General features: G+C 51.0%; 1 protein-coding gene and 1 long non-coding RNA gene across 5 annotated transcripts in view; one reads left to right on the top strand and one right to left on the bottom strand.

Moving 5' to 3' along the window:
- The window catches only part of NPSR1 (neuropeptide S receptor 1), a 166,076-nt gene that overhangs the window by 47,023 nt on the left and 94,958 nt on the right, over positions 1–24,095 (top strand). The gene's annotated exons all lie outside the window — the stretch shown is intronic.
- The window catches only part of LOC128331737 (uncharacterized), a 61,657-nt gene continuing 48,812 nt past the window's right edge, over positions 11,251–24,095 (bottom strand). The window contains exon 3 of the long non-coding RNA XR_008310416.1: positions 11,251–11,438. This is a non-coding gene — a long non-coding RNA (uncharacterized LOC128331737). The remainder of the gene's footprint in view (positions 11,439–24,095) is intronic.

Genomic DNA, 24,095 nt, shown 5'->3' with positions numbered 1-24,095 from the left:
GCGCGGAGCTGGTCGGACTCAGAGGATCATCATCAGCACAACAAAACAATAAAGTCTGCGTGCAGCATCAGGTGTGTGTGTGTGTGGTTTTTTAAAAATTATTTTTCCTTTTAATTAAATTTACCAGGGGGTCGCGGGGGTCGGGGAGGGTTGAGCTCAGAAAACAGGGCTCACAGGGGGGTGGCGGGGGGGTGTCTTGAGCCTCTCAGGGGGTGAGTGAGTCTCTCTCTCGACTCAGGGTGGGTGGGGGACGGTGGGTGACCTCCCCACCCTGACAGGAACTTGGGACTGGACTGGGAGTGAGGCAGGCGGTGGCAGGTGGGTGGCAGCGAGTGGCAGAGAGAGAGCAAGCAGCAGCAAGAAGCTCCCCTCGAGTCGGCCCCCACACACTGCTGCCCGAGAGCTGAGCGAGGGAGCTGTGCTGTGGCCCACGCCCGCTGGTGGCTGGCCTGGTAGCTACCACCGGCTCCAACTCGCCCAGTACGTGACGTGCCCCGAGTCCTGGCTGCTCCCCAATATGGTGGCAGTGCGGCCAGCCAGGGCCTGCTGCTTGAGGAGTAGGGATGTGCGGTTCGGTTCGGATCCGGACCGGTTCGTCCGAACCGGTCCGGATCCGGCGGCTCGATCCCGGACCGAATCGGGCCCTTCCGGGGACCGAGCCGGACCGAATTCGAGCCGGTTCGGTACCGAACCGGCTCGGGTTTCCCGAACCGGTTCGGGAACGAAATTGAGTCTCTGGAGTGTCTCTTTAAAGTTCCAAGTGTGTCCTCCATTTTGTGTCTCCTTCCCGAAACTTTTGCTCCTCCTTGCATCCATTTTGTGATGCTATTTCCAGGCATTGTATTGGCTGCGCTATTGATCCTTGATTGGCCAGAATGAGTCCTTTGGTCTGGTAGGCTGCTTGGCTGTTGCACTGTTGAGAGCTGGCACCCTGTTGGCCGTGGGGGGAGTGCAAAGGTGGGGGCTCCCAAAGGAGGGAATTTCAAACCTATATAAACCCAAGCCTCTTCTCTGGAAACTTCTCTTGGCTGCAGTTGTGGGATCATCTCTGAGACCTGCTTGCCCTTTGCTGGCTGCTCTGGTGTCTCTGTGAGTCCTGACTGTGTCCTGTGTCTCTCTGTGTGTGCTCTGTCTAATCCTTTGTCCACCTGCCCTTTGTGACTCTCTGTGTGTCTCCTCTCTCTGTCTGTCTCTTGTCTGTATACTGTGTGTTACTTCACTTTACTTTCTTCTTAATTTCCCCCAATTTTCCCTGTTCCTTGTCTGTCTGCTTTTCTCCCCCCCTCCCCCCACCTTTCCCTTCTCATCCTTTGGGCCTACCCTCCCCCTCCCCCACTCCCACCCACTGCATCCTCATTGCTTTAAATCTTCTTCCATTAATTATTGCTCTTTGTCCTGCCTTGTTTTTGTCCAACTTTTTGATTTTCACATTGCATTCCATTGGTTTCATTTATATATTGCTTGCTGGTTTTGCTTAAATTGTACCATTTTGTTTGTTTCTGCTGACTGCTGCTGCCCTGCGAGTTGGTTCCCTGAATCCCTCCCCCCCACCCCCAGAGGACTCTGTTGTTGTTTCTTGTTGTCCCATATAATCAGTTTTGGTTCCCTGCTCCAAACTTGCCCCTCCAAGTCCAACCACACCCCACCCCAACCCCACCCCATCCAGCCTTCTCCCAAGTTTGCTGCTGCCAAACAGAGTCCAGTTTTCTTTGCTTGCAGTTCCACTTATTCATTTGCTATTATTAATTTGCAGCAATTGTGGTTTCATTGTCTCTGTTCACTTAGTGGCCCCCCTCAGAGTCTGTGTTTGGTTCCCCCTCCCCACACCCCCACACCCAAGTTTTTTCTGCTGGTTATAGTCTTTCTTTTCATTTTTTTTTTTAAACTTCTGGCTTGTGTTCTCTTGATATATATTGCTTTATATATTTTGCTACCCTCCTCCTCCTCCACCCCCCCTGCCTGCCCCCCCACCCTCCCTCCTCCCAGACCCTAGCCCAGGCCCAGCTCCTCCCCCAACCACCCCATCCAGCCTAATCGCTGCTGCTGCCCGAGTTGTTCCAGTTTCTCCTTTGCTGTTTGTTGTTGCCCCCTCCCCATCCCCCCAACACCCCTCTGCCACACACTAGCCCCCAACCACACACACCCTCTCTGCTCCCCCCACCCCACCTCTTTTCCTCCTTGCCCCTGACTCTCTCCACTCACCCCAGGCCCCCTGCCACACACTAGCCCCAACCACACACACCCTCTCTGCTCCCCCCACCCCACCTCTTTTTCTCCTTGCCCCCGACTCTCTCCACTTACCCCAGGCCCCCTGCCACACACTAGCCCCAACCACACACACCCTCTCTGCTCCCCCCACCCCACCTCTTTTCCTCCTTGCCCCTGACTCTCTCCACTTACCCCAGGCCCCCTACCACACACTAGCCCCAACCACACACACCCTCTCTGCTCCCCCCACCCCACCTCTTTTCCTCCTTGCCCCCGACTCTCTCCACTTACCCCAGGCCCCCTGCCACACACTAGCCCCCAACCACACACACCCTCTCTGCTCCCCCCACCTCTTTGGACCGCTGCTACTGCTGTGTCCTCCCCCCACACCTGAATCCCCCCTCCCTGCTGCGCTGCGCTTCTCCTCTCTCCTCTTTCTCTCTATCATCTCTCTTTCTCCTCTCTCTCTCTTTCTTTTCTCTCTCTCTCCTCTCTTTCTCTTTGTCCCTGCCCCCCCTCTCTTTTCTCTCTCTCTTAGTCTTTTCTCTCTCTGCTCCCCTTCACTTTCCACCTCCTCTCCCACAGCTGCAGCCGCACACAGTAGCCTACCCACCTGGCGGCTGCCATCGGTTTTTTTTTCTTTTTATAGTTTTTGGTTGATTTTGTCTCTGCTTGGGGGTGAGTTGAGCGACACAAATAGTGTTGTCTCCTCACTTCTGCCCCTCCATCGTTGTTGAACTACCCCGGTTGCCTGTGTGCCTCGTGCGGCCGCCCTGCTGTGTCTCAGCCCAGGGTGGCTGGCTGGCGGCGGCGAATCCGTGACCAGCAGTGAGCGGCAGGAGAAGCACCGGAAGAAGAGGGGTTAGTGCGTGTGCGATTGTGCACCTTTTGTTGCCCCTTTCTCTCCCTAGCTGGCGGTTTTAAATAGGGACACCCCTATTCTGAAATGCATTTGGGTGTGGGGAGGAGGGAGGGAACCTTGGAGAGGAGATGTACTGTTGTAAAACTTGTGTCTTCATGCCCATGCCCAGTAAAGAAATTGCTGCTGTGTGTTGCGTTGCATTGCATGCGTCTTGCAGGTGGTTTTTGAACAGGTGCCTTCCAGAGTGCTTCCTTGCCTCTGGGGCAGTCTGAGTGGGGTCCAGGGTTCTGATGCGATGCTGCCACTACATGCTGGGCCCATGCCATGCCAGAGTGCTTCCTTGCCTCTGGGGCAGTCTGAGTGGGGTCCTGGCTGGGCTCTGATGCTGCCACTACATGCTGGGCCCATGCCATGCCAGAGTGCTTCCTTGCCTCTGGGGCAGTCTGAGTGGGGTCCTGGCTGGGCTCTGATGCTGCCACTACATGCTGGGCCAATACACACGTATGATGATGATCATGATGTTCAATCCATGAGGCTGCCATCAAGTGTTTGCTGCTGCTTGCTTGCCATGGCATTGGGCAGGCAGAGTCACAGAGTGGGTGGGTTCAACCTCTGTGTTGGTGTGACTGGGTTCTGGTTTTGGTTGTGTGCAATTTAGAGACACTAAATAGGCTGCACTGAGTTTGATGCTCCCCCCACAGGAGCATTACTTGAGAGCCACCCCCCAGAACCCACACTTTGTGTTCCAGTTCACTAAATAAGGGTTTCCTCCTTTGATCTGCAGGTTCCCAAGCGTTGACTGCATCCCTCCCCCACCCCCGGTAGGTGCTGTGCCCTCCCCCCATCCACTCTCCCCCCCAAAAAAAGCTAAAAACTTGCCACCCACACCACAACTACTCCACCCAACTGCCCGTGCCACCCTCCCACACCGGGGTTCCACCCTTTAACCCCCTATTTTTCTAAAAAAAACCCCTCCCAGACCCATCTCCCCAATTGGCTTGGTGGTTGACTCCCAAATTCAAAAAGGACACCCTCCCCCTCACTTCGATTGGCTTCCCCCCCATATCAAAAAGTCTTCCTTTCCCCCCAATTGGCTTCCTTTTTTGAAAACAAACTTCCCCCCCGCCGCCTCCAAATCAGCTGCCTTTTTTTTGGCCCCTAAGCCCCTCCAAATTATTTTTCTGACCCTGTCTGGCCTTCCTCCTAAAGTCTCCCTCCTTCTGACCTAGCAGCATGTCTGAGCGCCGTGTGGCGGGCAGGGCTCGCTCAAGGCTGGCAGGCAGAGGTGGGAGAGGCCAGGTGCGGGGTGCACCTGCGGCACGGGGAGGGAGAGGACGCGGGGAGCCTGAGGACACCCCAGTTCTCCCCATTGGAGAATTCTTTGCTCCGGCCCCATCTTTGGTGCGCAGGATTCAGTTCCCCACGCCTGCTGCCGCCAATCGCGGCAGAGGCAGAGGCACCGTTAGGGCTGTGGCGGGTCCCTCCTCGCCGGCGGCACCAGGTGCTGCTGAGCTACCGCCAGTTGTTGAGGTGGAGGAGACTGTGGAGTTGGAAGAGCAGGTAGAGGGCGGTGAGGACCGTGCAGCTGGCAGCGATGCAGCCAGGTTCTCCCTCCCTCTGGGGCCCCTTCCCCCTATCCTTTCGCCGCTCAGTGGGGCCCCCCCTCGTGAAGCCCGACACTCTGGTGGGGAGCGGTCTGGCGAGGTGGTGGAGGAGAGGCCTGCCTCTCCGATGCCAGTTGAGCCGGGCCCTTCCTCCGCTGTGGAGGGCGGAAGGGGCGGGTTGGGTGGCAGCAGTGGGCAGGCAGCGGCGGCCGCCCCCCCCCTAGGACTGCAGCCACCCTGCGAGAAACGGCCTAGGACGGCGCCCAGGGCGCAGGAGGCCAAGGGCAGTGGTGTATGGGTGCATTTTGAGGTCCCTCAAGATGACCCATTCCACGCCCGCTGTGTCCACTGCAGGATGCTTGTCAGCCGTGGAAGGGACCCTGCGCACCTGGGTACGACGCCTATGTGGAGACACCTAGAGCGTCACCACCCAGGTCTCAGGGGACAGGCTGGCAGCGCTAGTGCGCCTTGTGCATCTGCCACTAGGGCGGGCAGCGGCAGTGTGCCAGCCAGCAGGCAGGCTACACTGCCCGTCCAGCGGTGGACGCAGTCCTCGGGCAGCCAGCGTATTGTTCGCGTGGACCATCATCACCTCACCCGCCTCATAGGGGAGATGATTTCCACCGATGACCAGCCGTTTCAGGTGGTCGAGAACAACGGCTTCCGCCGTATTCTCCAATACCTGGCTCCCGAATACGTCATCCCCTCAAGGACGACGTTCAGCCGGAACGTGGTCCCCTCCCTGTACCGCCGGTGCAGGGAGCTCGTGTCGGCCGAGCTGCGTGCAGCTCTGGCCGGGACAAGCGTGCATTTCACGACTGACCTCTGGACCAGTGTCAGTGGGATGCACGCTTCTTTCCTGGCCCTCACTGCCCACTGGTGGGGACCGGAGAGTGAGGGGACCTCCGCGGGCGATGCTTCCGGGTCCGGCGCGGCTCCCGCTGCACTACGGCACAGGTGGGCCGTCCTGCACGTGGAGACGATGGACACGAGGCACACCGCGGAGGAGGTGGCGGCCGTACTCGACCGCCAGATAGAGGAGTGGATTGGCGGGTGTCCACACCTCTCCCGCGGCTTCATTGTCACCGACAATGGAGCCAACGTTACCGCCGCTGTCGAGACAGTCATGGACTGTGTGAACATACGGTGTATGGCACACACGCTCCATCTGACCGTCAGGGACGCCCTTGGCCTTAAGGAGCTGAAGGCGTCCCAGGAGAAGGGGGCCCGCCCCATCGCAGCTGCTGTTGCTGCCACGGCCACGCTTGTGGATAAGTCCCGCAAGCTGGCCGCCCACTTCCACCGCAGCGAGAAGTCCAGGAGACTGCTTCACCAGAAGCAGGATGACCTTGGCCTTCCTCGCCATCTCATCCCTACGGATGTGGAGACGCGGTGGAACTCCACCTTCCTCCTGTTCCAGCGCCTGTTGGAGCAGGAGAGAGCCCTTGTCGCCCTGGCGAGGGACGAGTCCTTGGATGTCTGCGACTTCTCGAACGCAGAGTGGAAGCAGATGTCCGAGGCGGTGTCGGCACTCGAGCCCTTCCAGCTTGCCACGAAGGGCTTGTGTGGCGACACCACTCCCTTGAGCCAGGCGCTGCCCACAGCTGTTGGTCTCGAGAAGCTGATGGGTGGACTCCATATCTCTCTGACCACGCCAGAGGGTCGTGCTCTGGCTGGGAGGCTGAGGTCTGGGGTTGACAAGCGGCTCGTTGATGTGCTGGGAGACAGGGAGGAGTATGTCCTCGCTTGTCTCTGTCACCCAGCCCTCAAGGGCAATGCCGTGAGTGCCGACGACTTGCCCAGGTGGAAGGGCATCCTGGTCGAGAAGGTTAGGGAGGAGGAGGCCGCTAGGGCCCGCAGAGACCAGGGTGTTGGTAGTGGTGCGGGGGCAGCCCTCGCGGCCCAACCCGCACCCAGCAGCAGCATGGGCGGCCAGCCGGCGTCAGCTTCCCCTTCCCCTCCCTCTTCCCAGTCCAGCAGCGCGGCATCCCAGGCGGCGCCATCGCAGCAGCCATTTGCTACCGACTCGAGATCTGCCTAGTGGTTTCAGCGGTTCTGCTATGGCGCCATGCCTGGTATGCGGGAGACTCGACCTGCCAGGCCCCCCTCCAGTGCTGAGCAATGCGTTGCGCAGTACTTGGAGGAGCCTGTGGAGGGAGACGGCGTGGACTGCGCACAGTTCTGGGCGAGCCGCCGCCAAGTCTGGCCGGACCTGGCGGTGGTGGCTGTGCGCCTCCTCTCCTGCCCCCCAACCAGTGTCCAGAGCGAGCGGGTGTTTTCACGTGCCGGGGACGTGGTGACACCCTCTCGCTCCCGCTTGGACCCTGGTCTGGTGGAGCAGCTGGTCTTCCTTAAGATGAACCTCCCCCTGTTGGGCTACCCCAAGCTGCAGTTTGAGACGGGCGAGTGATTACCGTGGGTTGCCCCATGGTTGGTCACCTGCCTGGCTCGACCTCTGCTTATCCCTACCCTCCCCCCTTCCACCTCTAGCTGAGCTGACGTGACAGATGCTGAGCCGTGCCAGCCAGTCGCAGCGTGTAGTGTGCCCACACAGAGATGCAGTTGTAGTAGTAGTTGTAGTGCTGCGACTGGCCAGATGTTTACAATGCCCACGCCCACCTAAAAAGAAACCCAATGCTGACCAGCACAGGCCCTTTATCTATCCACCTGTCAGCATTTGGGGACCTGGCGTGGGCACAGCACACACCCCCAAAGTAGCACAGCCCACGGAGTACTAGACTTAGCGGCAGCGGCGGGTATACGTTCAAAAATGCAGTGTAGATATGTAAATACTAGTAAATAAACATGTAAATAATTTTTTCTTTAAAAACCCCATGTCAAAATCAAGCCTCAAAATTATGCAAAAGAAAGAAAAAAAGGTGACAAAGGGAGAACAAAATGATGAATGCCAAATGAATTGATTTTATTGAAAATGTCACCAGAAATCATGTGTGGGGGGCTTGGTTTACATGGAGAAAATGATTGGGTGATTTTTTGAAATGAAACGAATGAATTATTATCATCTTATGTTCATCTTGATTGTGGTCACTGTTGATGTTGGCTGATGGCAAAAAACCCAAAACCATCAGAATAGCAATGAACTGGCTGCCAACACAACATATTGATTGATAACTGTGCAGGGGGGGAATCGGGTCTGTGTGTGTGTGTGTGGTGCAGGCTCAGTCTGTCTCTTCCTGTTGTGTGTCTGTCTGTCTGTCTGTCTGTGTGAATGGATGCCTAGCACTGTCTCTGTGTGTGGATGCTTTCTGGTGTGTGTCTGTCTACATGTTTTTTTTCCTCCCCCCCATGCCTCCCTCCATCCTTCCCCTCTCATCCTCTCCCCTTCCTCTTCACCACCTTCCATCCTCCCTCCCTTCCAGCCCACCACCGCCTCACCTGCCCCCAACCCCGGTCTGGCAGATGATGAGAGTCTGGTCTCTCCCACCGAAGCACACACGTGAGCACGTGTGTGCACAAATATGTGGCTGACCAACTCTGAGCCGGACCCTCCCCCCTTCAATCCCCTCTACATCCCTCTCCCCCTCCCCTTTCCTCCCCCCTGCCTCCCTGCCTCCCTCCCTGCCTCCCTCCCCCCTCCTAGCTAGCAGCGCACACATACACACACAAAACACCTGTGGTGGCAAACACCACCAGCACACATGCACTCACACTGGTGCCACCACCACCTCTGCCTTGGGCCTCTGTGTCCTTGAGCAGATATGTGGTGGTGGACCAGAGAAGCATTTCTTTCCAGCAAGGCAAAAGGCATGCACTCACTGCACACACACACACACACACGAAGAGGTGAAGACGAGAAGAGGCAACTTCTAGGACCAGCAGCAGCAGGTGAGTGTCGTGTAATTGTGTTGCTTCCCAAGGCCACTGCCCATGCTCAATGCTCAGTCTGCTGAAACTAAAGAACTAGCTACAATCACCCTTCCTCACATGCAGCTCAGCTCAGCTCAGCTCAGCTGCACAGCACACTGACTAACTAGACACTACAGCTGGTGGTAGAAAAAACAGAAGTCTAGATTCTAGAAGATGTCCTGGTGGATTTTAAACTTTCAAATCTGTGCTAGGATTGCCTTGCCTCCTCCTCCTCCTCCTGCCTGTAATTGTGCCCTCTCCCCTTGCAGTTGCGCCGTCGTGATGGGTTGGTGATGTGCGTGCGCCGTCTACTTGTTAGCTCTCTCCTCCTCATGTTGGCTGGGCTTGCCAGGCACTGGCTGGCAGCAGCTGTTGGCTGTGTGCTAGGCTCAGGCTGTGGCGCGCGTGACTGGACTGGGAATGTTATTGTAGCGGCAACACTGGTTGTGGTGGTAGCAGTAGTAGCTGTTGTTGTTTCTGGGCTGGTGGCTGCTGGCCTGTGCTGACTCTGCGCACTTGGTCTGGTCTGGTCTGGTCATTGGGATGCAGATGTAGGGTGTGTGTGCATCATCCATGGGGAGCATCAGAGCAGAGCAGAGCAGGTTGGCTGGCTTCTGTCTGTCGGGCCTAGTCAGTGGCAGGCACTGAGTGAGGCGGTGGTTTCTTTGGGCATCACGTCACCCATCATGCAGAGCGGCAGGTCTGCTGCTCTGCTGCTCCGCCTCCTGCTTCTTCTCTGTGTGTGCTGCTCTTGTGCTTAGTGTGCTGCTCCGCTGCTGCTGCTGTGCTGGCAGGCAGCACAGCAGTGGCCTTTTTGTTAGATCAGAGAGTGGGTGTTGTCTCTCTGAGTGTCCTCCTCTTACTTGCTTGGATAGGAGTGGTGGTAGTAGGTAGGCATTAAGATGGACTGACTAGGTGTTACGTGTTAGGGCGCCCAGAGAGAGGGGCCAAAAAGATGGGGTGGCAATTGTTGGGTTGCTCCTAGTATTATTGGTGAATTTCTGAAGAAATTTTTTTTTCCATTGGCTAGAATGGGGGTTCGGGGCTGCCCCAGACCCGCCTCTGTGGGGTGGCAGCACCGCCAAAGTGGGTCCGGGGCCATGGCAAAAATGCCCTCAGTCCCTCCCAGCAATCCCCGTAGAGATAGGAGTGATGGTTCTGTTGTTTTTCTGAGGTGTTCTGAGTGAGTGTGGATTCTGTGATAGCAAATGAGAGTGGATTCATGGTGTCTCATTGGAAATCTCATTAGCTATCATAGAATCTACACTCAGAACACCTCAGAAAAACAACAGAACCATCACTCCTATCTCTACAGGGATTGCAGGGAGGGACTGAGGGCATTTTTGCCATGGCCCCGGACCCACTTTGGGGGTGCTGCCACCCCACAGAGGCGGGTCTGGGGCAGCCCCAAACCCCCATTCTAGGCAATGGAAAAAAAATTTTCTTCAAAAATTCACCAATAATACTAGGAGCAACCAATTGCCTTGGGATTTTTGGGGTGGAGGACACCCATGGGTAGCTACCACCCACCCCAGCTTTTTTGCCCCTAAGGGCTCCACATTGCGAGTTATGGGCAAGAATTAATTTTTTAAAAAAAAATTGTAAAAAATCAGAGGAAGGTCCAATCGACTTGAAATTTGGGTGGCAGGTAGAACACAATGTCCCCTTCAAAACCAGCCACTTTTTGTGATCCGAACCGGTTCGGTTCGGATCCGAACCGGTTCGAAACCGAACCGGACCGGGGGGGTGGTCCGGCAAAACCAGAACCGAACCTCCCCGGTCTGGTCCGGACCCGGTCCGGACCCGAACCGAACCGGGAGAACCGGTTTTATGCACATCCCTATTGAGGAGGCGCAGCTTGCCTGCTGCTGTGCTGCTGGGAGGGCTGGGAAGGGACTGAGGGAGCTTCTGCTCCCACCACCACCACGACCCACCATCAAGGCTCCCGGGTCCCACTAGTGCAGCGGGCAGGGCAGCGCCCATGCCACGGCTCTCTCACTTGGGCATGCGAGGCAGGGGACAACAGGGAGCTTAGCTGAGCTTGGGAGGAGGAGAGGACTACTCCAGGCTCAGACCCCTCCCCGCGGCTGTCCATCAGCCAGAGATGCAAAAGAAAAAGTATGGAGGTTTGGTTACTCTCATAAAGGCTGCAGCCCCCCACCTCTTTCTCAAGCCGAGCCTCCTCTGTTTCCCTCCGTGCTCTTTCTCCCTGTCTCGCTCTTTCTCTCTCTAGTCTTTCTGAAGCCAGGCCTCCGAGTCCTCCGTTTCCCTCCTTGCTCCTTCTGTTCTATCAAGATCCACAGTGGATCTTGTTGTTCTATATATCATTATTTTTGTTATTATTGTTGTTGGTCATGTGGTGGGGTGGGGTGGGGTGGGGAGAGGGGGACCCCAGGAAGGCACCACACACTCATGTGGTACCTTCCTGGGGTTCAGGAGGCTGGGGCACCACACAGCAGCGCTCCCCTTCCCCAATCCCTGGAGCTCCTCGATGGGGCCAGGCACAGGAGCACCTGACTGGAGCGGCCGCCCAGCAATGAGCGATTGCTCATGTGCGGGGGGAGAAGGCTAAGCCTGCTCTCCCCCACCAAACCCCATCTGGCGCTTCACACAAGTTGTGTGACGCACCTCAGTATCTCTCAGCATAACCTCATAAGGTTGTTTTGAAAGTAAAAAACCTCGTGTGTCCTATTTTTTTTTTAATATAAAGCAAGGACAAGATATAAACCAAGCACTGCAAAATACATCAAGCACAACAGTGATGTCTTGCCATCTTCTACTCTCTTTAAAATAAATTTGGCCTGAATCTGCAAAACCATTCTGCATGTCCAAGAGAGCTTTGCACTTGTGTCTTCAGCTGCCCTCTATGTTCCATAGTAAACCTCTTCATAGTAAACCTAAGACAGAAGAGTTTCAAAAGCATTTGTGATCAGGAATGGAGGTCTTACTGTTCAAAAGAAAAAGGCGAAGATTCTATTAAGCATGCTCATGTCTTTGGATGCACTCCTAAAGTAGCTCTTTGGATTTGGTAACATGCACATGATGCTTAAACTGGGAACCAGTCAGTGCATGTCAGAAAAGTCATGTTGTTCCTGAGAACTGGTCACTGTAGCTACAGTATTGCCAGTGCAAATAAACTGGATTAGTCCCATATTTTGTCTTCTCATGGCTATCCCCCCTCCCACCTTTCATTTTGGCAAAAACAGGAATTCTTTGGGGACAGCAAAAGAATGATGTGAGTAATACAGTTGACATACTTGCTGTCAAAAACCATGTGCTTTTGTTTACAAATAAAGCCACGTGGCTTTTGGTGACATCCCTGGAAGCACATGCTTGCTGACGTCACTGGGAGCCTATGTCAGGCCTATGTCACTGCAAATGGTCAGAGGTGGGCCTATGTCACCAGAAATGGTCAGAACCATGCCTATGCCTTCACCCCTGAAATTCTTCCCCCACCCCTCTACCCACACCCCAGAATATGCTCAGGCGTACCCTAGTGGGCATGTGACCCCTCTACGAACACACTCAACTACCCTGGACCAATAGAAACAGGTTTTAGAGCCCAGAAAGGCTTGACGGCACAGGCATGATAATGGAGCCGTGGTCATTTTGTGTTACTTTATTGGCCAAAATGGGGTCAAGTGATCCCTCCAATACAGGCCCTGTGGCAGAGTGCTTAGAGGAGCCTGTTTTACCATTCTGCAGAGACCATGGAGAACTCGGCTGCAGCCTGTGGGCCTATCTTTGCCACCAACACACCTGGGAAAGGCAGGGCTGTGTATATGACACCAAAGTGCCTGTCCAGTGGGCCTGAAAACTAGGAGTGTGCACGAACCAGTCCGGAGGCCATGTAAGAGGCCTCTGGACCGGTCTGGAGCTGGACCGGTCCGGCGGTCCAGCACCGAGGGGGGGTCTCCCGTTAAGGGCGGGGGGTAGAACTTACCCCTCCCGCCGCTGTTCCCCCTCCGGCGCTGTAGCGTTAAGTGAAGTTTTTGGGGCGGCAGCATTCCTCGCTGCCACACCTGCCCCCGTCGTCGTTTTTAAAGCCATCCTAAGAGCACTCTTAGAGCAGCATGCATGCGCATGCGGCGGCACATGCGCACCTGTCGCCGCCGTGCACGCGTGCGCCGCCTACGTCACACACAGCGTTACCCCCCCTGCCCTTAAAGGGAGACCCCCCCTCGGTGCCGGTCCGGACCGTTCCGGACCATGCACATCACTACTGAAAACACACCAGATGGCTGTTCTTACTGCTGGTCACGTTACAAATCCAGGAACAACCTTCGCAGTGAACCAGTATGATGAACTAGAATGCAAGTGTGGGCACTGTAACACCAACCCTGCTCCTGCTCTGGAAACTGAAGCCGGAGAGCCTCTTGCTATTTGCCCCCACATACAGAAACATGAGTTCATCAGATTCTGAAGCAGAAGCTCCTGTGAAACGCAAGTTGCATAGGAAATAATGGCTGAAGAGGAGGCCTCATTATTACTGGTGTGATTACTACTATTGCTGCAATTTAGATGGGGACTTCTCCAACGATGATGAGTGTGGCTTCCATTCTTATTTGTCAAGCAGGCCCCGGGGTTTTCCCCAGTGTGACAAAAAGTGCTGCAGGCCTAGTGACTTTTGGTCACCTTGTGATTGCCTGATGTCAATTTCAGGCAGCCCGATCTCCTCTTACTGATAGGCTGTAGGTTTTTCTTCAGCATCTGAAAGTGGATGGAGGAGGAAGGCATGGATGGCAGCATACTTACAAAACCTGAAGAGCAAACCCGATTTGAGGAGCTGGACAACCTGGTAAGACTAATGTGTTTTAATTTGGGTTTTTGTTTTTTTGTTTTTTACCCTGCTGTATTAAAACATTGCCCTCTTTTGTGCAGGTCTGAGCCTTTGGCAACACCACCACAGGGATGTCAACGTATCATACATCTCATGTGCCTGCATGGATGGTGACCAATAAAAGAATTTTGTTTTAAATGCGTGTGTTCATACCTGTGTTAAGCAGCACCATGGCAGAGCATGAGAAATTCCTAAAGAAAACATATCATACCCCTGGGAGAGTAGGGAACTTTGGGGATGTAAATCCACTATTTCAAGAGGCCAGACAGCACAGTAAAGTGATGAGCAAAAGAGCAGGACACTGACACTCTGCACCCGCCTGTGAGGATTCATTTTAAAAGAAACAAGATTGTTGTTTCAGGGGTGGATGCACAATGGCAGGCAGATTTAGTGTACATGTTTTTATGTTAAATGACAGAGTTGGTTAAAAACTAAAAGAATGTCTCACATGAAACGCGTGTTTCAGATGTGTTTCATATCCCCATCTCTTCAGATTTGGATCTCTAAACATGTCTGATTCCAAATGTTGAAGGACATTTTCCATTAATGTCATCCCAAACCTAAGATTATCTATCTATCTATCTATCTATCTATCTATCTATCTATCTATCTATCTATCTATCATATTTCTATACTTCCTGATATAAGCATCTCTAGGCGGTGTACAAATAAAAAAACAATATTAAAACAATAAATAGTTAAAATTCACACTGGAGAGCCAGTGTGGTGTGGAGAGCCAGTGTTGTGTAGTGGTTAGAGTGCTGGACTAGGACCGGGGAGACCCGAGTTCATATCCCCATTCAGCCATGATACTAGCTGGGTGACTCTGGGACAGTCACTTCTCTCTCAGCCTAACCTACTTCACAGGGTTGTTGTGAGGAGTGATTGGACGTGCAAACATGATAACTCTTTTGGTCAGAAACACCTAGTAAACTCATCAGTGATTTAATGGGTACATCTCTGACTTTCTATCATCTACTTTAGCCTTGTTTTGATAAGGAGGGAGTTCACATCTTGGAGACTTATCTGACTTCCCTGCTGAGGTAATTGGTTTTCAGCTCATTTGAGGCATCTATGGAGGGGAGGTGAACGAAAAGAGGGTCAGTTATGCAGAGAGAGCTTGAACCAGTTAACTTTTGTGAGTTAATTTTGGGAGTCTACTTAGGTATCCCAGCATGGGGAAGGCACGAGGCTAGTTCCCTTTCAATTTGGCTTTGGCAGCTGCTAAATCTGAGGGTAAGTGTCCCACTGCCTACTAAGTGACTGTTCCCCAATATGGCAACAAATGGAGAACTCATGATACTGTGAGGCTCTTGAGCATGTAAAATGTGAGACCCTTATGCCTGCAGTCTAAAAAATAACAGAGAGGCTTCTGGGAGCTTTCAGAAAAGCAGTGCTAGCAACAATGGTGATCCATTCATGACAAGGGGGAGATGACAGGAGTCCCCACCCACAGAACACCACCTTGATCAGAGCAAAAGAGCATATCAAGAGTGTGATATGCATTATCTCTCTCTATATAATTCTCCTGGGTGTGCCTTTAGAATGTGCTTCGCGGCGCCCAGATGATTGGCTGGGGGGCGGAGGCACCTGAAAGGCTGAGGCGGTGGTGAGGCTGCGCCAGGCCATGCCAAAAAACAGGAGTGGCAGCCGGGTCGCCTGATTGGCTGGGCGAAGTTGGCCTGGCCACTGTGAGGAGGAGGCGGCGGCTGCAGGTCTAGCCTGGCCATGGCCTAGGCTGGGAGGAGGCAGGAGGCAGAGGGACAGACTGGCCCTGGCCCAGGCGGCACCAGCAGTGGTGAGAGGGGAACAGGTGGTGGGGCGCAGCCCCCACTCCTGTTGCAGCCTGGGGCGGGAGGGAATTGGGTGGTGGAACTTCCCTGTTTGTCATCTGGGAGGAGGACGGTGGTGGCGGTTGCCTTTTTGGCCACCCGCCACCCGGTGAGGCTCTGTGCAAGGGGAGGGGGGAGGAACACAAGGGGGAGGGCAAGAGAGTGTGGGGCTGGAGGGAAGGGGGGGAGAGAGGAGAGACCAAGACAGGAGGGAGAGGGAGGGGGAAACACCTGACCCCAAAGAGCGCACAAATGCTCCGTGCAGGGTCGGCTAGTATGTTTTATTCCAGAAACCAGTTGGGATAAGCCCATAGTCATTATGGCCACTATGAACGTCTGAGCCTCTCCTGACAACCCAGTCCCAAAGTGAATATTGAAGTCCCCCACACCAAAAACCTGGGCCACTCCAATGCCAAGCCAACTCCAGTCTATCCTTGGTCTGTAACCCTAGGTACACACATTAAATATAGGCCAATTTACCATCCTGGAAAGGGATATATTATTTTTATAGACCACAGCTACCCCACATCTCCTCCCACATCCCCTCACTTGCTCTACCACAGAGTAACCCATCGGGAGAAGCTGTGACCAAACCGGATCACTAGCCTCTCCCAACCAGGTCTTGGTTGCATGCACAACAGATTGGCTCCTTCATCCAAGATCAAGTCATGGATGATCTCAGACTTATTTTGGACTGATCTGGCATGAAGTTGGAAGTTCTGTGGGTTGTTGGCCCTGCTCTCCAAAGTCAAAGGGGTGGTAGGCCTGCTGGAAGGGGAAACAGCAATTTAATTTCTGAATTCCCTCCCCCTATACCGACCTGCCAACCTACCAGCACCATGCCTTTGTCAGTTCCCCACCACCACTGGAATAGCTGCCCCAGAGCTTTCCCCCACCTCCCCATCTCTGGACAACCCAAGACACATACCTGTACCAGGCCCAGCCAATTACTAGGCAACTATAATAAAATAATGATGATGAGTCTTCTTTGCAAGAGACCAAAACAGTACATTGGCCCTAGCCCTCTGTCCCACCCCTGAAGGCCGCCGCCAAAGCCTTTGGCAGCTGGCTTCAGCGGCCACCTGCAGGTGGCATGCCTGCCAGCAAGCTGCAACTGCCAGCAAGCCACACCAGAGGCTATGCCACCAGTGCTGCCCTCCTCTTTTAAGGGCCAGGAGTTGGGGAAATCCCTGCTCCGGTGCCTGCCACTCACCTATGGGGCACAGTTTGCCCAGCTGCCCGATATCTAAGAAATTAAGGAGGGCAGGAGCAGCCAAAGAGGAAAGTGGTGGGGGAAGAAGCTTCAAGCAAAACCTGCAGCCAAACCTCCCCACCCAGCAGGGAAAGGGGAAGAGTTGAAACAAGCTCACACACTTCCCAAAGTCTCCTTCACCTTCAAAGTGCCTCACCTTCAAATGCCTTATGTACATAGAGCTGGCGTCATTAATTGCAATAGATTCCCCCTGCCCCAATAAGAATGGCTTGGGCTGCATTCATGTGCTTAAATTGAATTAATTCTTTGATTTCATCAGAGGAATCCTCAAATTGACTCCATCATTCAGCTCTACAATCAGCAAACATTAGCGAAAGAAAGTAAAGCTATTTGACAGTTTGGCTGACAATCATTCTACAATACACAAGGGAGGCTTTTACTATTATTTGCGGTGGTGGGGTTCACAAAGAAAGATTGGCCTTTTAAAAATGCTGTAATGGAAACTTTTTGCTTAGTGTGAATAGATTATTTGAAAAAGTAACCAAATTTGACACAAAGCAGGCCAATTTAATCTCCTGCTGGAAATGTCTTAGAGTCACTTCTGATTATCGATTCACAGCATAGTAGGATGATTCATCACTTTGCTTTGTGATATGCCAGACCAAGACAGTTCCCCAAGACAGAATCTGAATGACAAATAATTCAGAAGCAAAGGTTGTATTTTGTTTTAGACAATGCTACTTGGGAATGATTTCTGAATTCTAAAGATAGTCTTGTAGAGATAAACATGTGGTGATGTTCTATGAATAGTGTTTGGCTGATGCTGCCATTTGCCCTGGTGGGATAAACTCTTGTTTGTCTCTGGGTCCGAATATCAGATGAAAACTTGCCATGGAACAGACAACTAATTAATGAGCTGCATTCCAGAAAAAGTGATTTGAGCACTGGAACAAACCTTGCCTACATGATTAGGTTCTGCTGGATATCCTCATCCATCAAGCTCCAGTACAGCAGCTATAATTCTGGTCACCACATCTAAAAAAAGGACATTGTTGAACTGGAAAAGGTGCAGAAGAGGGCAACCAAGATGATCGAGGGCCTCGAGCACCTTTCTTATGAGGCTAGGCTACAACACCTGGGGCTATTTAGTTTAGAAAAAAGACGACTGCAGGGAGACATGATAGAGGTCTATAAAATCATGCATGTGGTGGAGAAAGTGGATAGAGAGAAATTCTTCTCCCTCTCACATAATATTAGAACCAGGGGTCATCCCATGAAATGGATTGCCAGGAAATCTAGGACCAGCAAACGGAAGTACTTTTTCACACAACACATAACCAACTTGTGGAATTCTCTGCCATGAGATGTGGTAACAGCCAACAACCGGGGTGGCTTTAAGAGGGGTTTGGATAACTTCATGGAGGAGAGGTCTGTTGATGATTACTAGTTGGAGGGCTCTAGGCCACCTCCAGCCTTGGGGGCAGGGTGCCTCTGGGTACCAGTTGTGGGGGAGTAACAGCAGGAGAGAGGGCATGCCCTCAACTCCTGCCTGTGGCTTCCAGTGGCATCTGATGGGCCACTGTGCGAAATGGGATGCTGGACTAGATGGGTCTTGGGCCTGATCCAGCAGGGCTGTTCTTATGTTCTTATAAACACAGGACCCTTTTATGCAAATAGCCTCCACACATTCACAGAGGCCGGAATTGTGCTGCCACCAAGTGGGTGGCTTGTGAAAGGAGGCATCATTCACCGGTCCATCTGAACTGGGCTTGGTTTGGCTCGATCGCCGACCAAAGCACCCTGGTTTGGTTCACAATCAAGCTGTCGAACCAGTCCGGTTTGATTCACACCCCTACCATAACTGTTCGTTCACACCCCTACCATAATAATGTTTAAGGGTTGGAAGAATCATATGCCATCTAGGAGGTGATTGTGTGGCAAAGACCTGCATAACTGGCTCTTTCCACTTTGCTTCAGCTGCTATGCATTAGCACACCAGCATGGGTTAATTTATTTTTATTTTTTATTTTATTTTTACACTTATATCCCACTCTTCCTCTGAGGATCTCTGAGCAGTGTACATGGTTATTTTTATCCTCACAACAACCCTGTGAGGTAGGTTAGGCTGAAAGCTACATGACTGGCCCAGAGTCACCCAGTGAGTTTCATAGCTGAATGGGGATTCGAACTCAGGTCTTCCCAGTCCTAGTCCAACACTCTGCCATTATGCTGTGGTTAATTTCTTTTTAGTACAATTTATAACACAGAAAAGCAGTGCCCATGCTTCTGTAACATGTAATGAGGCCCACTTGCTTCTGCAGCTAGATATTCATAATGAGGGAAATCATAATGCTTGCTTAGCCTCAGTTTGAACCACTGCTACCCCACCTCCCACGCTGTGACAGATTGGCGGCTCTTTGGGAGGCTTCTGGGGAAGGTTTTTGTAACACCAGTTAGGCAGGGTAAGAGAAGCAGATGTTTAGGCTACATTTGGACATTCCTTCCCCACACCAAACTTGAGATTAGCACTCAGGCAACATAGACTAATATTTTTAGGTATTTAAAGACAACATGATAGAGTCATTTTTGCCCATGGTATAGGTGTCCAGGGTTTGTTGTATTGCCATTGTCTCTAGTCAAACAGCTTTTGCAGGGTTTTGGAGTAGCAGAAAAACCTGCATATTCTATTTGACCCAAGGCCACAGTGGAAGAGAAGAAACGGGCATCTGTTCCATGGGTAACCTAGGAGCTTTTAAGATCTGGAGATGTTCTTGTCTGTTCACAGCCTGATAAGCCACAGCCCTCACAGGGCCAATTAGACGGGAATGAGAGGCAGGAACATAATGTCGGACTGAGTACAAGGCATGCTTTTCCCTGGCTGAGAACTAATAGGCAGAGCCAGAGGAGTGGTTCTTGTTCTCCATCCCTGATTTCCATTTGAAAATGCAGATACAGGCACAGGCACTATTTATGTATTTTATTTATTTAAAACACATCTAGAATGACCTTCAACCAATGATTCTAAGGGTGGTGTACAACAGGTACGATATAGCCTCCTGCAGCATCCCAGATCGGTGGCTGGGGAACACAGTATATCGCCCTGGGCACGTGAACCATAAGCGTGCTTCCTTTTACTAAGCACATGCTAGAGATAACGAAAGTAGCTCATTAGTAGAACACTAATCATTGCCTTCTTAATTCAGTCATTCATTTCACTTCTTTCATTTCATTTCATTCATTTCTACTGCAATTTGAAGTACTTTGCAGAAATGAGGCTCTAATCCTTGGGCACCAACTGCCTGAACTAGGATTAGTGTTTATTTAATGGACTTATTATCCAGCCTCTGGTGATACCACTTACTACTTGAGTGTGTTGTCACCCTTGTATTTATCCCCACACTAGCTGTTGGAAGAGAAAAGATCTTGATGTTCCTGACAAGAATTAATCACTAGGTGGATTAAGTGATTTTGGCATTGGCTGTGCCAAATGGATCCGTAAACTAACCGAAGCCTCTACATAGACCAAACAGTCTACTTTAAGCTTTGTGTTATATATACAACTGTGAATATTTGCTGTTCAAAGGGCTGTACTACCTTTCCCCTGTGATAGCCCTCCAAGCACTTCCTCAGCTGTCAGTCTCCTCCTCAACTACATGAAATAATGGCCCTCAATTGCAGAAGTTTATTCTCATCAGAGCAATTTAATTACACCAGGAAATTGAACCTGGAGACTCTGATTGATTGATTGACCACATGACCACCACCCCATGACTCAGTCAGACTCTGGAGTGCCAGAACTACTATTATTACTACTACTACTACTTCTACTTCTGCTTCTACTTCTACTACTATTACTGATATTCATATACCACTCTTCAACAAAATTATCAAAGTGGTTTACATAGAAAAATAAAAAATACATAAATAAGATGGCTCCCTGTCCCTAAAGGGCTCACAATCTCAAAAGAAACATAAGGCAGACACCAGCAACAGCCACAGGAGGGATGCTGTGCTGGGGCTGGATAGGGCCAGTTGCTCCCCCCCGGCTAAATCATAGAGAATCACCACTTTAAAAGGTGCCTCTTTGCTCATTTATCAGGGGTTGCTCTAACTAGCAATAGACTCAGCCCTTTACTTTATTGTCCTTCATTGAGGTTGGAAAGAAAAGTTCTGGCTGCTGGCCTTAAAACAAAACAACAAAATGGCCTTATTCATGCAGTTCTTTGAATCTAGGTTTAATGTGGGTTACCAACATTGATGTGATTGTGTGAACCCATGCCATGGTTCAGGCCATAATCTCAGGCCATAAACCACCTTGGCATGTGTTCACACAATCACCTCAATGTTGGTAACCCACATTAAAACTAGATTCAAATGACTGAATAAGCCTTCTATTTTAAATGAAACCTCCACATCCCTCTGCAACAAAAGCTACGCCTTGTGAAGACTAAATCACCAACGTACTGCGAATGGTGTGGAATTAAATTGTAGCCATATATTGTCACATTTATAATAAACAAGCTGGAGATCCAGTTATTAAAAAATCAGGGAAACTCAGTAACTTGTAAAATATCTATCTGGCTGCAAGGCATACACACTGCTTGCTCTGCAATGACACTAAAAAAAATCGACTGCAAAGGTTAAACTGATATACTACCTGTTTTGATTGCAAAGTGATAATGAAATCCAGTTTTGTTGATATAACTTGCTATAAGATGGTGAGGTGTTCCAACTCCAGAAAGATCCTGTTATGATCTGTTATCTCAGAGCAAAGCCACTGTCACTTGTGGAGGATCTGGGGATGTGTTTCTAATTCAGGCTAGGCTTGTTTTCCTTTTTCTGGGCAGTGAGAAATTGATACTGAAATACTCCTTAGAAAGGCACACAAAATTCTTCAGCTTGGTGGTTAACAAGAGAAACAGATGATGAGACCAGGGATGGCGGAGACACAGTCAGAATGATATGATTAGGGCAAAGTAGAATCTGCTCCCTCGTGAATGGAGAATGTAGCTTGTGGGAGAAAACACTTGAAGTAGACATGATTAGTAGAAATAGATATGGGCTGCTTCTGCTCATCAAACCAATTTTGGAAAAACAAAATTATCTTACCAAAAATGGGAATGGAACCTGACACCTGTTAGAAATGTACACGAATGGCTTGTGCATGGGCTGGTGGAGTAGGGAGTGGTTCCCTTGAGGAGCTGGTAAGGAGCTCCTTACCTGCTCCTCCATGGCTCACCACTTTTCTGGGCATGGTGCCCAGTTCCCAATGTGGGGCTGCGGCGCTGTTCCCTGCAGCTTCCGTGTGGTGTCAGCATGCATGTGCGTTGGCCATGTGCTTGCTGACGCCACATGGAGGTTGCAGGGAACAGCGCTGCAGCCCCGTGCAACCAGTTGGGGACCAGGCACCACGCCCAGAAAAGCAGTAATGAGCTCCTTACCAGATCCTTAAGGGAACCACTCCCCACCCCATTGAGCTAGCTCGAATGCCAGCGCCTGAGCCGGTTCACCACTTCCTAGAGGAGGCACCGAGCTGGCTCGTACATCCCTAACACCTATTCTGAAATTCAGCAGATGTATATTTTCCCATCAAGAATCTGCAACTCTTTTGGAATGTGTCCTACCAACTTAACATCTTCCGGAAATCTTCATAACTACCGTATGACAAAGTTTGATGGATTCTAGTAATCCCCTCCCACATCTGTTCTAGCAAAGGTTTGTCCTAGTGGGGCTGCAAATTTGTTGCTGAATTCCACCTGGAATGGAACTGAGCAGGAGCTATAATTTGGGGCGAACTGATACCACTAAGCAAACTAGCTATGGTTTTCAGCCATGATTTTGGCCTTCTTGAAATTTCTTGTATACGTTTAGAGGAGTCTGATAAGAACTCAGCAAACCTAGTGCTGAGTAACCATAACCATAGATTATTCTGTGCCATAGATTATTCTGTAAATATGCATAATTCTTCTATGAATACATTTCAAGATAGCCATGAGCATATTCCAAATTGGCACATCCTTGATTGATAGCTGCGCATTCATGCATGTGTAATTCCAAATGGTTACAACTGCCAGTCTTATGAGTGTCACCACTATACATCGTGATGTACCTGTTCCAAGATGTTAGAGGATGGCCACATCCCTGCTAACTTGGCAAAGGGTGGCTCACACCCCTGCTAACTTGGCAAAGAGGCACCTTTTAACATGGTGATTCTCTTTATTTAGCAGGGTGAGAGTAATTGGCCCTATCCACCCCAAGCACAGTACCTCCAGTGACGGTTAATGGTGTCTATCTTATGTTTCTTTTTAGATTGTGAGCACTTTGTGGACATGGCTCCATCTTGTTTATGTATTATTTCTCTGTGTAAACCACCCTGAGCCATTTTTGGAAGTGCAGAATAGAAATCGAATAAATAAATAAAATAAAAATAAAAATCTTCACAACATCACTGGGAAGGGGCCATAACTCAGCACTTTGCATGTAGAAGGCCTCAGTCTCAATCCCTGGCATCTCCATGGAGGTCTTGGAAATGCCTTTCTGAAACCCTGGACAACTGTTGTTGACCTGGATGAACCAAGGATCTGACTTGGTATGAGGTGACATACTGTGCAATCTATACAGGGCCAACCTGTCCACTAGGCAAATTAGGCGGTCACCCAGGGTGCCAAGCAGAAAGGGGCACTGACAGTCTGCATCACATGCAACCCAGTGAGCCAAAAGCAGGGCCGGCCTACCCACTAGGTGGACCTAGGCTGCCACCTGGAGTAGCAACCTGTGGGGTGCCTTCCAAAAGCTAATATATGAGTGTTGCTCAATGCAGCTATTTACCCAACCGTAAGGCAGGCTGTGCCAAACGTACCTCCCCACCCCCAGATGATTCTTTGGTGGTGGTGCTCTCACACAATCCACATTGCTTGGAGCAGTGCAGATCTCTGGAGGCCAGGACAATGTGTATTATATCAATGTGGTGCATTATAATATATCCTATAATGCACCACACAATGAGTGTAATGTGTTAGGGGAATCCCTCGGGAGTCAGGCACTCTAGGCACCTGACTCTGTGCATGCTTGGGCTGCATATGGCCCCAGCACCCACACAACCCCAGCACCAGGGTTAAGGGCACCCTTGGACCCTTAACCCTGGCTAAAAGCCAGGGTTCAAAAGTAGGGTTAGGCAGGAGAGCAACACCAAGATCCACGCAGAACCTGACACTGCACACGAGCAGCCTAACCCAGGCTGGGCTGTCCTAGCCTGGGTTTGGCTGCTCTTGAGAATAAGCTTATAGTCTAGTAATCATTTCTTTTTATCTAGTAAGTAGTCAACAAATTCTATCTTCATAAGTTAACATTTGTTAATATTCATATCTCTGTTTTAAATTTCCCTTGGGCAGATTCATTTGATCTCCCCCTCTTCACAGAAGATTGAATTCAAAGCATGTGTCTTGAGTAATTTTGCTCAAAGATTGCGTTGGCTTCTAATTAATAAATCCAGTGCTGCCCTATAGCTTTTTAGTTATCGTATAGTTGGTAGGTTTTGAGACTGTTGACTTGTTATCTTTTTAATTGTTATTTATGTTTTTATTTCAATTGTATATTCACTCTGTCTTATTTATAAATTTTTGAGTTATAGTAATTAACTCCATCCTTAAGACTGGGAGGCTTTTGGTGG

This window comes from Hemicordylus capensis, chromosome 6 (genome assembly GCF_027244095.1).
Source record: "Hemicordylus capensis ecotype Gifberg chromosome 6, rHemCap1.1.pri, whole genome shotgun sequence".
NCBI classification, from domain to species: domain Eukaryota; kingdom Metazoa; phylum Chordata; class Lepidosauria; order Squamata; family Cordylidae; genus Hemicordylus; species Hemicordylus capensis.
The sequence above is the reverse complement of the archived record's forward strand: the minus strand, read 5'-3'. Positions and strand labels throughout refer to the sequence as shown.